At 32.7% G+C, this 22,281-nt stretch overlaps 1 long non-coding RNA gene across 1 annotated transcript in view; it reads left to right on the top strand.

Annotated features, from left to right (window-relative positions):
- The window catches only part of LOC142333279 (uncharacterized), a 770,509-nt gene that overhangs the window by 653,311 nt on the left and 94,917 nt on the right, over positions 1–22,281 (top strand). The gene's annotated exons all lie outside the window — the stretch shown is intronic.

The raw sequence follows: 22,281 nt of genomic DNA on the forward strand, positions 1-22,281 counted from the left end.
GTTGATGCGACTAAAAATAAACGTATTAAAAAAACAGCTTAATAGAAAAATGTTATGAATTGTAGAATTTAAAAACAGCTGTTTTTAAAGATTTTCTACCCGAATCAACATTCCAGAAAGTACAGTATTGAGGACATTACATGATCAAGGACTGCGTCCTTGACCTTCAGAAAGTTAAAAATCTCCAGCTAGGTAACCATACCAGACGACTACATTTTTGTCAATGTTAAAAATAGTTACTACTTTTTCTTTTTCCGTTTATCCTCCGGAACCACCGCAAGGTATTACTTCAGAGGATGATATGCATGAATCTAATGAAGTATAGTCTTGTACAGTAACAGTAGTTACTACTTAATTGCGTTCATACTATTTTTGGAAGAAACTACTTTTACCCACAATGGCATAAACAACACGCGGAATTGACATCGAACAAATCCACATATTAAGTCGAATCAAAATTCCAACAACAATTTTTGGTGAACGTTTGCGTAAGGCATGGTCGATAACCAATTAATAAACGTTTTGAAATTGGAACAACGTGCCAAGGGGAGAAATTATCTGGAATTTTAAAACAATGAATTTCTTATAGTGGTTAATAATTTCTCACTTGCGAAACGAATTGAGATGTATCAACTTCATGGAGCACCAACACATTTCACGAATGAAGTAAGACGATTCTTAGATGAAAGATTTACTGGAAAATGGATCGGACGTATAGGGCCCGGTATATTGACAAACTAGATCACCAGATTTTACTCCCTCAGATTATTGTTTACGGGGATGGATGAAATGCAACGTATACAAGCAAAAAGTAGACACACGTGATGAACTGTTCGCTCATATTTTCAATGCTGCTGTTCTCCATTAAGGAACGCAAAGATATCATTAGTTTGGCAATAGAAAATATAAGAAAACGAGATGCAAAGTACATCGATATCAGTGGTGGATTTTCGAACATTTATTATAAATTAATATAGTATAAGCCATAGTGAGTTGTTAGTTGTTAGGGGCATGAGTCAGAATGACTTAAACGGCTATATCAACATCACTCAGTCCTCTGAGTACTGCGCAGCTGAAAGCAATGCAAAACTAACAGCTGTTTTTTTTCCAAGAAAATGTGGCTCTTTGCATTTTCATATAGCAATGATGGAGGCGCCTTCCTTGGTAAAATATTCCGGAGGTAAACTAGTCCCCCGTTCGGATCTCCGGGTGGGGACTACTAAGGAAGGGGTCACCAGAAAATTAAAAAATAACATTCTACAAGTCGGAGCGTGGAATGTTAGAAGTTTAAAAAAGGTTGATAGGCTCGAAAATTTAAAAAGGGAAATGGATAGGATAAATGTGATTGTAGTAGGAATTAGTGAGGTTCGGTGGGAAGAGGAAGGCGACTTTTGGTTAGGTGATTTTAGAATAATTAACTCAGCTTCAAATAATGGGCAGGCAGGAGTAGGTTTCATAATGAACAAGAAGATAGGGAAGAGAGTAGAGTATTTCAAAACGCATAGCGATAGAATCATTGTAATAAGGCTAAAATCAAAACCTAAACCGACAACGATTGTTAACATCTATATGCCTACAAGCGCCCATGATGATGATGAGGTAGAGTGTGTATACGAAGAGATTGATGAAGCAATTAAACACGTAAAAGGAGATGAAAATTTAATAATAGTTGGAGAGTGGAATGCAAGCATTGGAAAAGGCAAGGAAGGAAATATAGTGGGTGAATACGGGCTGGGAAAAGGAATGAAGGAGGGGACCGACTTATAATTTTGCACGAAGTATAATTTAGTAATTGCCAACACCCAATTTAAAAATCATAATAGAAGAATATACACTTGGAAAAAGCCAGGCGATACTGCAAGGTATCAGATAGATTATATCATGGTTAAGCAAAGATTTAGAAATCAACTCGTTGAATGCAAAACTTACCCTGCAAAACTTGACATTGATACCGACCATAATTTGGTGATAATGAAATGTAGATTGGGGTTTAAAAACCTGCAGAAAAGGTGTCAGATGAATCGGTGGAATTTAGAGAAGCTTGAGGAAGAGGAGGTAAAGAAGATTTTTGAGGAGGACATCGCAAGAGGTCTGAGTAAAAAAGATAAGGTAGAAAATGTAGAAGAAGAATGGGAAAATGTTAAAAGGAAATTCTTAAATCAGCAGAAGCAAACCTAGGCGGAATAAAGAGAACTGGTAGAAAACCTTGGGTTTCAGACGATATATTGCAGCTGATGGATGAACGTAGAAAATATAAGAATGCTAGTGATGAAGAAAGTAAAAGGAACTATCGGCTATTATGAAATGCTGTAAACAGGAAGTGCAAACTGGCGAAAGAAGAGTGGAAAGAAGAGAATTTTGTTATTTGGGGAGTAGAATTACTAAAGATGGATGAAGCAGGAGCGATATAAAATGCCGAATAGCACAAGCGAAACGAGCCTTCAGTAAGAAATATAATTTGTTTACATCAAAAATTAATTTAAATGTCAGGAAAAGTTTTTTGAAAGTGTATGTTTGGAGTGTCGCTTTATGTGGAAGTGAAACTTGGACAATCAGATGGGTGGAAATCAGATGGTGAAGTTACAAATGAAGAGGTATTGCGGCAAATAGATGAAGAAAGAAGCATTTGGAAAAATATAGTTAAAAGAAGAGACAGACTATAGGTCTCATACTAAGGCATCCTGGAATAGTCGCTTTAATATTGGAAGGAGAGGTAGAAGGGAAAAATTGTGTAGGCAGGCCACGTTTGAAATATGTAAAGCAAATTGTTAGGGATGTAGGATGTAGAGGGTATACTGAAATGAAACGACTAGGGTAGATAGGGAATCTTGGAGAGCTGCATCAAACCAGTCAAATCACTGAAGACAAAAAAAAATTAAAAGTATTGTAATTTTTCAAAGATCTAAATTTACTGCACTAAAAACAGCTATAAATAACAAATAATTAACAGTAAATGTAATTAAAAATGATAGTACATTTCAATTCGATAAATTTTCATGTACTGTAAGGAATTCATTGTTTAAAATTTTCAGATAATTTCTCCCCGTAACACATTGTTATAAAGTATGAAAACCCTATTAATATTAGCTGGTCTTAATTTTTACAAATTCATAATATTTTTCTGTTAAGTTTTCTTTGTAATGATAAAAGTGGATAGTATTTGGCTTTTCACGGACATCCATTTTTCAGAATTAATTTCTGTATTAGTTTATTAGTTTTGATAATATAATTTAGCATTTATCACGAAGTTGTTAGAAATTCGCCGGTAAGAGGCGACGAAATTGACGAATTACGTTTACAGTTCTAAACATGACAAATTACGTTTACAGTTCTAACCTAACAGTCAGATGAAATACTGTATTTGAAATGACAAAATTTAAAATAAAATATACTACAGCTTGCTTTAATAGTAAATGCTCTTATGTAAATGAAAGTACTGAAGATGAAACATTTTTTTTAATTCCCATCACTACTTTAAAAAAATAAAAATAAAAGCAATAGTTTACAAGAGATTATACTAGTTTTATTAACAAATTAATAAATAAAACAGAAATAAATTCCATTAATAAAATCGAATTTAACGATAAAAATTGAGGGTTACACTTACTAAGTAATAAGTGGAATTACATCACGGATTTTTGATTCGTTAGGTCATACTAATTTTATTAAAAAAGGTTAAAATATGGTATGAAGTGAATATGACTAGCAACAAAAGAAAAATTGGCCGTGAAATTCAATTTGTTTGTTCCATAACGCAGTGATCCAAAAAAAAAAAAATACAATGAAATTGTAAACCGTACGGTAAGAGTCTCTCAGATATCATTTCTTCCGCTCAAAAAACAACAATTTCAGTAATATAAATAAAATTATTTTTAACAAAACTTTACTGATATAAAAAAAGAAAAGACACTACATTTCTATAATAAAAATCTGTTATTAATTTAGAATTTTCTTTAAAAAAAATTAATTTTTAAATATATGTAATAGACAATAGATATACAATAATAAATAATAAAAAATGTTTAGGCGTTCCATATAATAAACAAAAAATAGAAGTATCTGTTACAAAAATCTTACCGGCCCGACTTCATTTATATATAATACATATCACATTTACAGAAATTGATCGTTGTTTAATAAATTAATAAATGTTAATTTCATATATATATATATATATATATGTTTAAATAAATTTAAAAAATTTGAACTGAAAATTGTGTACTACCTTCACTATAGACATAATTGTCACGCGCAGGATGTTTAGTTATCCTACATTAAAGAGCAATGGTTTTTTGGCAGTCGTTTTTTTTAAATTTGTAATATTTATCTCATACAACAAATTTATTGTACTTCAAATCTAAAAAAAATGTTTTTAATTACAGAATTTTTCTGTTTTATGTTGGATATCATGAAAACTAAGAGAGATAAATTTTTGGGAGAAATTTTATGCAATTTTTCAGGTCAAAACCTTTCTTTTTCCTGTTTAGCCTTCGGTAACTACCGTTTAGATAATTCTAAACATTCTAGAGGATGAATGAGGATGATATGTATGAGTGTAAATGAAGTGTAGTCTTGTACAGTCTCAGTTCGACCGTTCCTGAGATGTGTGGTTAATTGAAAACCCAGCCCCCAAAGAACACCGGTATCCACGATCTAGTATTCAAATCCGTGTAAAAATAACTGGCTTTACTAGGACTTGAACGCTGTAACTCTCGACTTCCAAATCAGCTGATTTGGGAAGACGCGTTAACCACTAGACCAACTCGGTGGGTTTCAGGTCAAAACCTAAAGAAAATCAAGCTTACTCCTTATATAAGGCCTTAAAATTTCAGTACGATCTTATTTCACCGGGGGAACTGAAATCAGGGCAAAATTTCGCTAGACGTACTATTTCAAGTTCGAGAATCAATTCCTAAATTATTTCTATTGCCTTTTGAATCATTCTCTATTTCTTTAATGAAGGATCGTGGAAGGGAACCAACATTTACGTTAAATACCGTAAACTTAACAGTAGTTGTAGTAAAACTACTTGGCGTAGAATCTCATAGACATTTCTAAAAATTAAACAGCAATAATTAACGATAATAAATGTTCGATTCCAGGCTTATTAAAGAAAATAACACTTTTACATTGAGCCATCGTATCAACATACCAAAGCCAATAAAATTCAGACGATATCCTTACTAGCGACACTCATTACTTAGTCTAGCTATATAATGAACATCAATAATTTCAGAGAAAATAACTATAACTAGTCTCTTATACATCATTTACTTCACACGAATCATATTAGAAATATGATTAATATAAAACATAATGAATAATAACAATATAAAATTAGAATAATGACTAATATAAAACAAAAACTATCGTACAATTTTTTTTTTTGTAAAATGTCGTTTTATACACACTGGTTTAAAGTAATACGGAGCTAAAACAAATTCATATAAAAAAAACTGTAAACTCATAATTATTTTCTTTTAAATAACTAATGAGATTATATTTAGATTAAATTTAATTTTTCTAGGATTAGGCTTCAACAAATTTACGTTATTTATTTTAAAAAACCAACTTTACTTTTGAATTTCAGTTTTATTGATTAATGATGTTTTTTTTTTTTTTTTATTAAATTAACGGCACTCTTTAGTAATAATGACAAATTTTTTATACAATAAAAAATGTTTTAACGTATAATTATTGCATAATTTATGATATGTTGAAACAAGTTAAAATCAAATTAAGTTAATAAAAAAAAAATTATATTTTTCTAGAAATAAATATTTTGGAATAAATTTATTCTTTTTAAATTTATAAGTTAAAAGACTGTGTTTCTGAAACAAAAAGAGAGATTAGAGATCGTAAGTCACTGGTCCTTGTATTAAGGTATTTGTTAAAAACAGGGAGTTTTCTGTTGATAAATGAACGGACCGACGTGACTTGACGGTATTAATGCCCTGTTTCAAGGAAACAGGGTGCTTACTTTTGAAAATCTGAGTTACCAACACCCAAGACATGAAATGTTAAAAATTACATTCTTGATATCCGTATCTTTTACGGAGTAAAAATAAAAAATTACTATAAATAAATGTACAATGTTTTATTTTCTTGTATGTGTATATACGAGTATATATTTATATTTAACAATAAATTGAACTAAAAAAAGAAAAAAAATGGTATAGTAATAAAGGACTAAACATCGTTATGCAGTATTTAATTAAATAAAATAATGGTAGTTCGAACAACTTTCAGTTTTAATTTGCTTAAAATATATTTTGCTTGTTATAGAAATAGCAGGCATATGGTTGTCTTATCATTAACTTCTCACTAGGTCTTACATCGATAAGAAAATTTTGTTCTTCAACGAAAATATTTAAATGCTGTCTTGGTGGGGGGGGGGGGGGGCTCTGAATAGTAATCGTCTCATATTAAAGAGCTCTGAATAGTAATTACTATACGTCCAAGAAACAAGAACTACTTATTAGAATAATAAACAGAAGTAAAATATGACTAAAGACAAGAATGAATAATATCATTATTGCTGTCAATATTATCGTAGTAAAATATTATCTTTGTAGAAACAAGCAGTTCCCTTTAATACAAAAAGATCAGATTTATTTATTTTAAATAACTTATTGCACTTTAAAAAACAAAAACGAACAGTTTACGTAAGTAAATTTATCATAATGTATTTAACGTAATTCGATACCGTAACGTGACTTAACTAGGAACTGAGTAAAGAAAATATTAAGAATTTACATGTATTTTTACTTGTACGAAGTAAAAGAAGTATTGTGATCGTGAAAAATTTCGGTTTTCAGATTTCAACGGAAATATCCATTTTGATTAGTTTCGGCGTGACGTCTGTACGTACGTAAGTATATATCTTGAAACTCAAAAACGATTAGCCGTAGAATTTTGAAAATTTGGATTTAGGACTGTTGTATTATCTAGTTCTGCACCTCCTCTTTTGATTGCAATCGACAGGACCAAAAGTGTCCAAATAAGCCCAAAATCCAAAAAAGTTTGGATTTTACCAAGTGATATAACCAATAGTATAACCAAGTGAAACTTTAATTAATGAAATATGTGGATTTTAGAAGGGGAAGGTACATCGATTCGAATCAGACTTCATCTTCTTTTTTTTTTTTTATATAAATATATTGATTTAATAATAATTATTAACCTCTGATTTAAAAAAATTACGACAAATAATAACTCAATAACAATAAAAAAAAAAAATTAAAATATATCAGAAGTTATTAATGAAATAAAATTTTATGTACTTTTCATTTAAAAAAAAAAGTGTATATGTAATTTATAGGCGTACAAGGAAGTTATTTGGTCCCCATATTAGGTTTTTTCTTTTCATTTCAATTTATAATTATTACTTTTATCGTTACATTTACAATCATTACTTTTCATTTTATCAACACAGCTGTTCTCGCAGTTGATGCCAGCCCAACAATAGCATCAAATAGCTTACAATATGAGATGGACTTAATCAACAGATAGTTAAGTACATGGAGAATATGGGTTAACCTAGCAAAATTTAACCGTGTAACATTCAGTATTAGGAGGTGGCAGCCCACGAGTCCAACTTGATGGCGTTGTAATTCCGCAAACTGAGCATTTGAGATATACGGGTCCATACCTCGATCATAGACTAAAATGTAAAGTTCATTTAAAATAGAGAGTCTTGAGGTAAAATTCAAGGAAATGTTCTGGTTGTTGGGAAGACGTTCTCGTTTGCCCTTTTCTAATTAGATGCTGGTACACTCAATAATTCTAAAACCTATCTGGACCTATTGTAATCGAACTGCGGGACACCGCGAGCAGAAGCAATGTTGACATCTTATAGCGAGGTGTAAAACAGAGGTATAGTGGTTTATAAGGAACAATTAGATCCACGATTACGGTCCGTGTAGAAAGAAATACAAAGTTTCAGTTCAAAGTACGAACTTAGGCGTGACTACCAAACAAATCATTTGGAAGTGAACTTATTAAACAGTGGGGATGATATTAGAAGGTTTAACCTCTTGCACGTTCTAGACCTAAGTATCCCTCTATTACCTTAATGCATATAATAACCTTGGATGTGAGTATTGCACATTATCTACTTTGTTACTATACTACTTTGTTACGTACTTTATTACGTACATTATCTACTTTGTTACGTATACTTTTCTGTTTTCTTTACATTTTTTCATATTTTTTATTTTTTCGTATTATAATATTTTATTTTACTTTTTTTTTTCTAATGGTGTTGAGTGTCATTCATAGTTGCTAATTGTATGTGTTTGTCGTAGGACATATCCAAGCGTTTTCAGATTATTTCTCATCATCAGGGATTACTGATTAATTATGAATTTTATAGTTGTGCTAATAAATGTTTACAAATGGAAATTAAAATGAAAATAAAATTTAAAATTATTATATTCGTAACAGTTGATTGTCAGTAGTTAATATAAGTCAACGTTGAAAGAATAACTTCTTGTAAGTAAGATTTTTATAACTCTTGTCTTAATTTAAAAATTACATTTACTTTTTAATCATTTAGATGTACTACTACATTCAATATATTTAAGATCAGTCACCTTAACTCAAAACAAAGGAACTCAGACAGAAAATTATGTGAAAAATCGACATTTGTCGACTCAATGGCATTTGTATGTGTGACTGTCTCCCTTAGCTTAGCAACGGAATGTAGAGATCACTAGCGGAGAATTCGTTTGTACGTACACATCTCGTGTTGGCCAGGTGTATACTTGTTATATTATTGTATATCGATATACCGTATATATATCGATATATATATAAGAAATATTTATCGATTTTTTGTGAAAATTTACTACGTTTTAACCGGAGCCGAATTTTCTGGTGAAAATCACAAATATCTCGAAAACGGTCAGTCATAGCGTTTTGAAACATTTTTCGAGCCCCTTAGACGAAACCCCATCTGTTCTCAGTAGTACCCGTCAGATGATAGTATTTTCCCTGGGACGCCGATCTGAAATTGGGAGGGGATACGATGGGGTGCCACCGGAATATCTCAGCAACCTCTCGTCCGATTTTCACAACTCAGACGGCCTATGTGTCAGCAGGTCGAGCGCTAACTGTTTAACGCGTCGGGTTCACTTTTGATCGATCGGGTCTTGGTTATCCGGAAATTAAATCGTTCAGTCCTATATTTTGATTGCACTCGCCCACCGTAAAACGTACCGATCCGATCTTTCGCTAAATACTTTGAAATCTGTGCGCTAACGCACCTGTAAAGTATAAACTTATGAATACTAAAAAGTAGAAAATAAAAAATATGTAAAAAATTTTTAAACTACAGTCATAAATTAAACGCCCTAAAATGTAAAAAATAATAAGGAAGTATCTCGGAATGGATTTGACAAGCTTGGGTGCTGATATGTAAGATTATGTGAAAGTCATAGCTTCAAATTCAAAATTTGATGTTTTTGCCAATTTTTTCTTACTGGTGATAAATGGCCTAAATAATGGAGTGCAAACACGCATAAGAAAAAATTTGCAAAAAAATCAAATTTTTAATTTGAATCTACGACTTTCACATAACCTTACATATAACCATTAAAGCATGTTGTCAAATCCATTCTGAGATACCGTCCTAAAATTATTTTTACTTTTTAGTGCGTTTAATTTAACAATGTTTAAACATTTATTTTACGTATTTTTTTATTTATTTATGTGATTGTTTTCTTCGTACAATAATGAACTATAACCAAAAAGTAGACACCGGAATGAACCGAACACTAGCGGAAAATCCCGATTTGTTTCTATCATTCTCTTGAGTTAAATTTCTAATATAATTTCTAGCTGCGGAGGCGTGCCATAGGTACGCCCTGCAGCTTATATTGAAACTAAAATAGTAAAATATTCCTACACGAACATGCATAACATTATAATAATTTTTAGTTGAATACCTAAGCGGTTCACGATAGAACTTCCTAACTAGTTTAAATCTATTAATGCCACTAATCTTTGCAATAAGCTGTCATCTTCTCTATAATCTTTTCCGTTCAAAAATCTATAATTCAATCACGGGACAGCTCGATCCAACCTAGCCAGCGACTCCTCCAGTTGTCTAGGAGAGGTTATCGAGCAACAAAATGAAAAATATCCTCTTGCTCTTCTGTGTTACAAAAGGAATAGGATATTACACATTTATATCCCTTAACGTGGCTTACAAGTAAGATTGATTAGCCCACACCTTGCTTTCGTAATCCATTTAAATGACCGTCCTGCTTAAGATAATTATTTCTTCTCGGATAAAAGTTAAGTAGATCTCCTCTGTATTTATATATCATTCTTCCCAACAATCTCTCCGTCTGACCTCTCCAATTTCCTACGATATCTGTTTTTAAATTTAGATGGATATGGCATTTTAAAGCTAACACTGACCGCTCTTTAAACGACAAGCTGTTATTTTTAATGCAGAAAATTTTGGTAACCTAATCTCATTTGTATTCGGCACGTTAAGTATATAATCAAAATGAAATTTCAATGTATATATTAATGCAAAAAAGAATTTCCTGTTTTTAAAAGAAGCACATAATTAGGGATATTATTAGGAAGTAGAAATACTCTTCATAAAAATGCGTTGTAACATCTCTAGATTATCGTATCTTTTAAAACCCCAGACCTGCACAGCATAACAAACAACAGCCCTACAAAAAGCCACCAAATTTACATTTTTATTTTTTAACGCACCATACCATCCTACGTTTTTTCATAATTTAGTATTTCGTAGTTTTTATCTTATAGTTGCGGAAATACTACATCATGTTTGCTTGAAAATTATCAAAAAATATAAAATTATTTATCTGGCATCAAGTGAGAACCAATCGAATGATTGTTTTCAAATTTGCAGAATATATTCATGTTTTCTCTGGTAAGCTTTAAAGCCGTAGATCTCGACTCTAGCCCCCTTGCGGGTGAAATTGTAAATTAATGATATTTATTAAAGAAAAAGAAAATTTATCTTTGAACTACTTCAGTTACCGTAGTTATTATTATACTCTCTTTTGTAATTTAGTTTCTTTTTCAGGTTTCTGTTAAGCCTGAATACTTCAATTGTTATTTATTAGTGTTATTCTAACAATCGTGAGGTTAACGAACAGTGCGAAGCGAGGTCCGACCGGCTTGGAGGGCCCCGGTAGCGGCCTGAGAACCCCAGGGTCGGTCCCGGGGGTACATCTGCCCAGACGGCCAGGCGAGCGAAGCGAGCCCCGACCGACTAGTATTTTTATTTAAAAAAATCTGATGTGGGCAACACATGACATCCTTCTACGCTTATAAAATTACATACACACATTTTTTTTTTTAAATGAAAAGTATGTAAATTGTATTTCATTGATAACTTCTGATAGTTTTTTTATTGTTATTTTTGAATTATTATTTATCGTAAATTTTTTCCACAATCAGAGGTTAATAATTTTTAATAAATCAATATATTTAGACAGAAAAAAAAATTTAAAGAAAAGGAGATGAAATTTGATTCGAACCGATGTACCTTTCCCTTGTAGATCCAAATATTTCATTAATTAAAATTTTATTTGGCTATAACTATGGAACGAATAAAAACAAGTAACACTTATGATATATCGTTGAAAAGCTCTCAATTAAAACGTATTAGTAAAGTTAAGAAAAAGTCGAAAATCCAATTTTCTTTTGATTTTGGGCTTTTTTTAAACACTTGTGGTTCAGTCGATTGCAATGAAAAGGGAGAGGTTCAAAACTAGATGTTACAACAGTCCTAAATTCAAAATGTCAACATCGTACGGATAACTGTTTTTGAGTTATAAGAGATACATACGTACGTACTTGCAGATGTCACGCTGAAACTATTCAAAATAGAGAGAGATTTAGTTGAAATCTGGAAAACCGTAAGTTTTCGCGATCACAATACGTCCTTTATTTCGTACAAGGAAGAAAAAAGTCCCTGAAAAAATGTTGAACTAATTTCATGATGTAAAACGAATAACTCCTTCACAATTAACGTCTAATCGGGCAGAAAATAAACAGTTTTTAATGTATGTAACATTGGCAAGCTTTCCATTTAACTACCACAGGTAATTTTTTTTACAATTTAAAATTACGATAATTTAATTATACGTAAATTTAATAATTAAAATATAATACCAATTGCTATGGTCATCAAAGATGCAATTTCATTAATTTTTTTTTCGACAGTTAAAGTCAATATGAAGAAATCTAATATATAGATTAATTAAACAAAATGAGGGTTCTTTTTTTTAATATTTTACATCTTAACTTTTAACACATGAGGTAGTACCAAAAGGTTTCTAGACTAATTCTGTAATACACCTACAGATATCAGCACAAAGCCGCACGCACAGTCACAGATAGTTCCGACCTTCATAAGCCAGTCTGCCAACAGACATTGTACTACGTCGAATTACGCAGGTCGTGCTATTGCGACCACTTGCATTACCGCTTTTGCGATTCCAACGCGAACAACAAGTTTGAACAAAACGCGAACGTGAAACTTGGAAAATCTGCCACCGAGACGTTGTACATAATGCAGCAAGGTTTTGATTGGCCGAAAAATCGAGGCGGGTCTGCAATTCAGGCAAGTGCATGCTCATCGTCTTTTTCGACATTCGCGGCATTGCGCATCGAGAATTCGTCTCCAGAGGCCAGACCGTAAACGTCAAGTTCTACTGCCAGGTTTTAACGCGGTTGAGGGAAGACATTCGACGAAAGCGACCAAAGCTGTAGCGCGCGAAAAACTAGATGCTTCATGACGGCAATGCACCCTGTCACTCACTGTTCTCTCCTCACACGTGAGTTTCTCGCAAGACGCAATATGATCTCACTTTCCCTCTCGTGTACTCTTGAGATTTAGCTTCTTTGCCCTCTTCCCTCGGTTGAAAGTCCAGCTTAAAGATCCCGGTTTTGACACCGTTCGGAGATCCAGCGTGAATAGCAGAAGATACCGTGTTTCGATAAATGGAATTCCAGGCTACATTCCAGAAGTGGCAAGCACGCTGGGCTCGCTGTATTGCTGTATAAGGAGACTAATTTGAACGTGAGTGTGTGTACACGTAAATAAATAGTTTTTTATCAAGATGTCTAGACTTGAAGGTTTTCGATATTCCCTCGTATTTTATTTGTTACCTCAAAAAGTTGAAAAAAAACTATTAACATTTTTGTAGCGTATTTTTAACATTATATAATTTTTTTTTGACACAAATATCTGCAATCTCTTTTTATACAACAATGAATAGATTTTCAACGACACCAATTAATACTAAATTCTGTTTATTTTGTTTGGCACTACCCTGTAACGACTCCCAATTGATGACAATGAAATGAATTTGTTTTGCAACGTGTGAAAAAATTCCGTGCCTGACTGGGATTTGAACTTAGAACTTTCAGATATAAGAAATAGAAATATTAAGTCTAAAATTTTTACTTGTCATCCATCCGAACAGATATTAACGTAAAGTTTTGACAGTAGTCATTTGATACTATCAAACATTAGGTTTGTTGAAAAGGCTCAGAGAATGATAGGGTAACTGGAGTTTATGTATAAACTCCATGTTTTCCTTCTAGAAGTTATATAATAATACGATCTATTCATGCACTGTAAGAAATAACTTTATATGAATACTGGAAGTTTCCACCGTACTTATAATTACTTACACCATAAAACTTGTTATTTTATTTGCAATTAATATTTGTTAATTTCTTAAGGATATACAAAAGTTTAGTTCATATAAATAAGTAGCGCGTCATTTTAGAACCAAATTATTTATCTGTTTGGCAGAAAATCAAATTATATATAAATTCACGGTTAATACTTTTCTTTCATCGGAATACATTTATCAATAAATATTTTTTCTTTTCTGGGATAACGAAAAATTGCAATTATTTAAGAGTCCAAAAAGATAATAAAATTAAAAAATTATTCAAGGTTTCACCCGATTCCAAATCCTTAAATGTTTATAATCAGAATAATTTACATTTAGTTTTCCTATTAATCTTGTCTTAAATAATAGCATCAAATTTCAGCTTTTTCCATATTTAGAAAATTGAAAAACTGAAATGAGAAAGTGTGAAATTTTTCATTTGCGGGTACAAAATTTCTAAAAGACGTTCCACGACCGTGGCTATAAAATACAAAAAGATTGATTCGTATTTAATCTTTTAAATAGTTTCCCTTTAATGCGATGCAACATTTAAACGGTTATAAAGATCGTCAAAAGCCCTAGTGACGTTTACATTTGGAATCGTCTTTAAGATGCTTATAATACTTTCTTTTTTGATATTATCGACTCATATTGCTACCAATTCATGGACATTTTGATTTTAAGAAATAGAAAATAGTCAACTGGGGCTATATTTAGCGAGTCGGGAGAGCAGTCTGACACTGCCACCTACCGTTAGTCAAAAACTGTCGTAAAGTGATGACTGTATTAGCAGGCCATTTGTCGTAAAGCAGGAAAGAATCCTTTGTTTTATGTAAAAACGATCGCACGCGACAATTTCAATCCTATAAATGTTTCAGAACATCTTTGTAACAGCAGTAATTCACGCATTAATCGTTCAGTAAGTTACGCACGTGTTCAACTTTTTCATCGCTGCAACTAATTACTGGTTTTCTCCTTCTCGACGTCTTCTAATTACATCCGACTGTCACGATAATAACCAAACCATACGAACTAGATAGAGAAAGCTTCATCGACGTGTTCTTGTTTTTAATTTTAAACATTTCTGTAGTACTTTTTCCGAGAAAAAAACAAAGTATTATGTTGAAATGATGTTCCATTTTTAAAAATCCGAGGAAAATCACCAAAATACCTTCAAAAAAAATTTATCTCTCTCTCTCTCAATCTCTCTCTCTCTCTCTCTCTCTCTCTCACACTCTCTGTCAGTCTCTCTCTCTCTCTCTCTCTCTCTCTCTCTCCCTCCCCCCCCCTCTCTCTCTCTCTATGTGTGTGTGTGTGTGTGTGTGTGTGTGTGTATATGTCATATATATATATATATATATATATATATATACACACACACACACACAGAGAGAGAGAGAGAGTGTGTGGTATATATTCCACACACATCTAACTTGGGAATTGATTGCGACTGTTAAATAAATTATAACTTTTCATAAATACAAACGAAAATATGTTTTCCGTGTAACTGCATTTTTATGTTGTTTAAACACAGATTCATTTATCAACGGACGAATTTTATGTTTTCTGTTAAAATACTGTATACATATTTAATCTGATACATTCCGAAAGATAAATAAATATATTTTATATTTTAAAAGTTATTGTTAAATTGTCTTCATATTTTTGCTTTATTTATATCTCTTTTCAATAAAATTAATTTTTTTTTAGTAAAATATAAAGCATTTTATTTGTAAAAAATTCTAGCTTATTCAAAGTACGTAATATATGTTTAACAAAGAAATATTAAACAATTGATATTGCTAAAGAACGGTTGCAAAAGAAAATTAAAACAGAAAGCTAAGAATGTGCGCTTTTGAAATTTGTTATTGAAATATTAATTAATATATCTCTTTCATGATGAATAAAAATATAAAAAATTGTGAATTCCTTTTTTTTAAAATTGGGTTAACGAGCTCAAGTGCAGTAGTAAAAAACGGCTTATCAGTCCACAATACCTGTCATATAATATTACGCTCATCTCGTTTTACTTGCTTTTGAGTTAAATTGAATTACAGATAGCGCCGTCTTATATCATATAGTGATATTACTTTTATGTTTTATCTAAAACGTTCGGGGTTTAATCCGGAGGTCGGGTATTGAAGTTTTTTATTTAAATACAAAAATTTGCAAAACAACAATTTCTCCTAGTAGAGTAAAAGTGAATTATTAAAAGATCATCTGAACGTAAAAATTTGCAAATCCCTTCTGGGTTATTTCAATATTTGGATTGAAATAATGTAAAAAAAATAAAAATGAAAAAAACCGATGTGTAATTTAAGATGGAACAATATAAATACAGAATGAGTAAAAAGTTAAGCAACCCTGAATTCGTTAACCCACTGAAGTGGGAAATTTGTTGACACTATTTTTTGATCGGGTTGGTAATACTTGATCGTGTAACTAACGTATACGCGCAACCAAGTATTCTCTCCCTACGTTATCAATCAGTTGGTTTTAAAGTGCCGGAAAAAATTTGGTGTAATATTTCCTCGATCAAACGTGCTAAATTTCACGCTGTCGTTCGTTTTAGAGAATTTATAGTATAGATGAAGAAAAAAGATATGGACGGTCAGTAATTTTAAACGACCAATCTTTAAAACGTGTCCTTGCATCCTTGGAACGATCATTTAAAAAGAACCCTATCCCAGCAAAACGGAATGTCATTTGGGAATGTCCGCAAAACCACAAAGATAGTAAAATTATGTTCATAACGTATTCAATTCGGGCAGAAATTGCGAAAATCCGATCAAGGAAAACAACTCGATTATTAAAAACTGTTTTTTTTTGCGGCAGTAATTCGGATTTCAGATAATATTCTCTTTAGCCACTATAAACGGTTTTATCTGAATGTCTATGTAAGAAGCCAGAATAACCGGTATTGGAATGCACAGAAAACCCACATTTTCCACGAAAATACATTAAATTCAGATCGTAGTTTGGTGCACAATTTCTTGAAGGAGAATAAATTGAACAGCAGATTATATAAATGATTTCATAACGCTGATAGAAGAATATGGACGCGATTACTGGTTGCAGCAAAACGTAGCGACAGTTCAAACAGCCAATAACAGAATGTTGTTGCTACGTGAGTTGCCTGGAGAAAAAGACATTTCTTGTGCTCTATGACAACTTAAGTCAACAGATTTTTACTTTTTACTTATTTTTAAAAAAATTGATCAGAAATTATCTTCGCACAATCGGATCGATTAAACGGAACATTGAACCTCGATATCCAATATCAGCTTACTGCAGTTAAAAAAGTAAACGTAAACTTTCATGAATAAACGTATCGATGCTAGTATAGCTACATTTTGAACGCATGTATTATAACAGAATTACTGTACGTTATGAAACTATTTAATATATTTTTTAAATCTTAACTAGAAATTCTGTACAGAAGAATTGAGACGAGAGTGGAAAAAGTGTTAGGAGAAGACCAATTTGGTTTCAGGAAAAGTATAGGGACAAGGGAAGCAATTTTAGGCCTCAGATTAATAGTAGAACGAAGATTAAAGAAAAACAAACCAACATACTTGGCGTTTATAGACCTAGAAAAAACTTTCGATAACGTAGACTGGAATAAATGATCAGCATTTTAAAAAAATTAGGGTTCAAATACAGAGATAGAAGAACAATTACAGAACTACAGAAGTAAAAACATTTACAGAAACCAAACAGCAACAGTAATTGTAATTGAAGAATATAGGAAAGAAGCAGTAATAAGAAAGGGAGTCCGACAAGGATGTTCCGTATCCCCGTTGCTCTTTAATCTTTACATAGAACTAGCAGTTAATGATATTAAAGAACTTAGATCCGGAGTAACAGTACAAGGTGAAAAGGTAAAAATGCTACGTTTTGCTGATGATATAATAATTCTAGCCGAGAGTAAAAAGTATTTAGAAGAAAAAATGAACGGCATAGATGAAGTCCTATGCAAGAAATACCGCATGAAAATAAACAAGAACAAAACGAAAGTAATGAAACGTAGTAGAAATAATGAAGATGGATCACTGAATGTGAAAATAGGAAGAGAAAAGATTATAGAGGTAGAAGAATTTTGTTATTTGGGAAGTAGAATTACTAATGATGGATGAATCAGGAGTGACATAAAATGCCGAATAGCACAGGCGAAACGAGTTTTTAGTCAGAAATATAATTTGTTTACATCAAAAATTAATTTAAATGCCAGGGAAAGATTTTTAAAAGTATATGTTTGGAGCGTCGCGTTGTATGGAAGTGAAACTTGGACGATCGGAGTACCTGAGAAGAAAAGATTAGAAGCTTTTGAAATATGGTGTTATAGGAGAATGTTATAAATCAGGTGGGTGGATAAAGTGACAAATGAAGAGGTGTTGCGACAAATCGATGAAGAAAGAAGCATTTGGAAAAATATTGCTAAAAGAAGAGACAGACTTATAGGCCACATACTAAGGCATACTGGAATAGTCGCTTTAATATTAGAGGGTCAGGTAGAAGGAAAAAATTGTGTAGGCAGGCAAGGTTTGGAATATGTAAAATAAATTTTTAGGGATGTAGGATGTAGGGGGTATACCGAAATGAAACGACTAGCACTAGATAGGGAATCTTGGAGAGCTGCATCAAACCAGTCAAATGACTGAAGACAAAAAAAAATAATAAATTTTTTACTAGTAGATCAGGCAATGCTTAGCTATTCCTAGAACCTAGTGAAATATAGATTAAATGAGCACAATTGAAAGTTTGATAAAACATTCACAAAATGAACATTACGGAACTTTACAAAATTTAATCTTTCGCTTTATAAAAGTCAGAATGTAAATAAATCCAATTATCAAAACAGCTTTACTAATCTGATTTAATTCAAACTACTGTCTAAACACATTAGTCGGTTAAAAATACCCCTATCTTTCTTTTTATGCTCAGATCAAGGATTTCAATAGCTTTAATTCTTCTCCGGTCAACGCAGACTGTTTTGCAAAAACCTGCGTGTAAATCGGTCCAGTAGTTTTTTAGTCTATAGCAGACAAATACGAACATTGCCTTTTATATATGCAGAAGAAGATAGTCTGTATATTTGAATGTGATATCTCGATATCGGCGCCACCTAACGGGTATAGCTTTTGCAAAGACTTTTCTTTTCGCGTAACTAATATATATTGTGAATATGAGCCAAATCGGTCCATAAATTCAGTTTTTCTATATATCTCAACCCCAGCGCCACCTAGCGGATCTATTTTTGCAGATTTATTCCTTTCCATGTAAGTAACATATTCTGAATATGAGCCAAATCGGACCATAAATACAATTTTTCCAAATATCTCGACCCTCTCTCTTTTTCCTGTTTAGCCTCCGGTAACTACCGTTGAGATAATAGTTCAGAGGATGAATGAGGATGATATGTATGAGTGTAAATAAAGTGTAGTCTTGTACATTCTCAGTTCGACTATTCCTGAGATGTGTGGTTAATTGAAACCCAACCACAAAAGAACACCGGTATCCACGATCTAGTATTCAAATCCGTGTAAAAATTACTGGCTTTACTAGGACTTGAACGCTGGAACTTTCGGCTTCCAAATCAGCTGATTTGGGAAGACGCGTTCACCACTAGACCAACCCGGTGGGTTAAATATTTCGACCCTAGCGCCAACTAGCGGGTCCAAAGTAAATCATAAACCTTCGCGGGCGTGCGCATAACAAATCACCAAAGTTTCATCGAAATCGGATGAATAGTATAGGAACATATACGGGAATAACAAACAAACATTCGTTTTTATATAGATTAATAAAGTTTCTTATTGATATACTGGTTTCTGTGTATTTTTACACGACTGGGGTCACCAACGAACCTCCTGTTGCCGGTTTGAATGACTCCTTCCGGTACCTGGTCCGCCTTGCCCGACAGCCGATCAACGACTGAATTTAAGGCACGATGCGCCCTGGAGGCCCTCACATTTTAACGCCAGCTCAGCAACCATCGAGCTACATTCAGACAGGTAGAGTCGACAAGCTGCAGAAAAAACTCGACCAAAATACGCGACTACTGCTTTGAGGAGATTTTGTACCATGCGGCCCGCATCTCCTCGATCCGCCCCAAACTGTTGGATTTAAAGTTCACCTTTACAGGTTTCTCCCCGGAGACCTCCCGCTTAGGGTAGACCACCGCACCGATGTCATCAGCCACCGTCGACTTCGCAAGAGGACGCCCTTCCGACTTGGCTCGTCCCTCGCCACCGTGCTCTCCTCTTGCAGTTCCAGCTACCGCCTTCCCTGCACAACTCGAAACAGAGGCAACCGCAGGTTTTGTGTGCAATGCCACTTGATCACAAGTGGCAGTGTACCTCCCCCGGGCAGACCGCGGGATCCTTAGCCGGAGCCCGCTGCCTCGGCGGCGACCTGCTGATCGACCTTAGCGGTGCGAAGGGGTCAACTGCCTCCAACTCCTTGGGGAAACCCACCAAGTCTCTAGGCTATCCTCTTCGGATTGCCGCTCCATCCCGCTAAAAGAGAAACTACACCAGCTGCAACGCCAGGAACTGCGTTTATAGCTTGTAAATAGCCTGACACAAAACCAGATGAGCGTCCGCGAATGTAGTCCGAGCAGGCTGTCTGTTGCTACACAACCTTGCTCGAACAGTCAAAAGCTAAAACGTTCCTAATATATGACCACCGGTGAGGTCGGAGCGAAATCGCTTTCCCGAACCTACCAGAGGTCCTGAAATTTTCTTGGCCTCACGAACTACGAAATAGGGAAACCGACACACAAAGGAAACGTCCTTATTTAACCATCGGTGGCTCTATTGCAACACACTAAGCCGCTGTTTTGTGTAACACTCTGCAGCAACGTAAGTTGACTAACTGCCTCCGATCACTGTTCAGCCTCGAAGACGTGAACGTAGAACATTACTCTTGCTGAAAAAGCAACCGGTAATGCAATGCAAGTTTGCAGTACACACATATATATGTGTGTATACATATATATATATATATATATATATATATATATATATATGTGTGTGTGTGTGTTAAATTAATTTAAAAAAATATTATATACAAATACTGCATTGAAATTGTAACCCGCACGCTCTTTAACTATCCTATATTAAAGAGCAATGTTTTTTTTTTGGCAGTCGTGTTTTTTAATTTTTAATATTTTCTCTTGTTTTTTGTATGGGTTGCTAGAGAGAGCGATAGGTTACGCTCAGTCTATATTTTATTTAGGTCGATACGTAATAATGCATTTCAGTTCATGCCATGAAATTGTAGTAGTGCTACTCTGCAGATAAAAAAAATGTTTTTTTGCTGATGGACCAAGAGAAACTGCGGTAAAAACCTGATCAAAGCAGCCACACATAAAAAATAATTTATTAGATAAAAAATGGAATTAGTTAATTCCCTAATAATAATTAAAATTGATTAATTTATAAAATAATATAAAGAATCAGAAGTCGTTAATGAAAAATATTTCATTATATTTGCATATTTTAAATGGATATCCAAAAAAAAAATTACGGGTTTTTATTGGATTCAACGTATAATTTGTGAATTTAACCGTAAAATAAATGATACATTAATTACTCAAAATTAAAATTGTAATATAACATGACTGATAAAAAAACTAAATCCATAATAATCAGTAAATTAAGTAATTTTTAATTAAATAATCCATCTGTTTTTTTATTATAAAGCGAGTAAATTACAGCATACGTTAATTTTTTCGTTTTACACAGATTGTGTTAGGTTAAAAATTACAAAAAACAATAAATTTTATATAGTTTTCTTTACTTTTACAAATAAAAATGTTAATAAAGAAATTAAATTTGAATAAATTGACAAAAAAACCTTTCGGCACGTCGGAAGGCGGATGTAGATTTCACCGGTGCTAAGTAGAGGATAAAAAGATTTCCACCTTAAGATAAGAAAAGCTGCTAATTTTCTAAATACGACGATGGTAGCATGTGAAAAAAGAAGATATGTCGAAATTTTCCTGGAGTTGAATCGTGGTATCCATTAAAATAGATAACTTTCTTATAAAATGTACCTAAAAATAATATTAGAATAAAATAAGGTAATTTTCTTTTTTTTACTTCATTAATAATACGAATTATTAAGCTTGAAATTTTTCAACAAAGATGTAGGTTGCTGCTGGGATGTATACCGATAAAGATTAATTTGGCGGGAAAAAATTGAATCCGGTTTTTTTTTATTCCTTTAACTTATTTACTGTAAAAATATTCAATTTTTGTTTTATTTTAGATGTAAAATTTTAATTTTTGTAATTATATTAAATTGTAATTTTTTATACCAAAAATATCGTGTAAAATACAGTGGACACGGACATCAAGATTTTTCCGGTGTCGCCATGCTCCCGTACTTTCATTCAGCGATCATTTAATACGGTACGGTATATTTTTGTGATGATTTTGTCGATCGTAGCAATTTTTGACCGGCTCGAACTTTCATCATCTTGAATAGATATATAACCACGTTTAATAAATTCAGCACCCTACCTTTTACTACCGAAATTCTTTAAAATGGAATTATAAATTTTTTGTATGTCTTTTAAAATAAATTACTTAAATTA

The sequence above is a fragment of the Lycorma delicatula genome, chromosome 12, assembly GCF_047948215.1.
Source record: "Lycorma delicatula isolate Av1 chromosome 12, ASM4794821v1, whole genome shotgun sequence".
Taxonomy (NCBI): domain Eukaryota; kingdom Metazoa; phylum Arthropoda; class Insecta; order Hemiptera; family Fulgoridae; genus Lycorma; species Lycorma delicatula.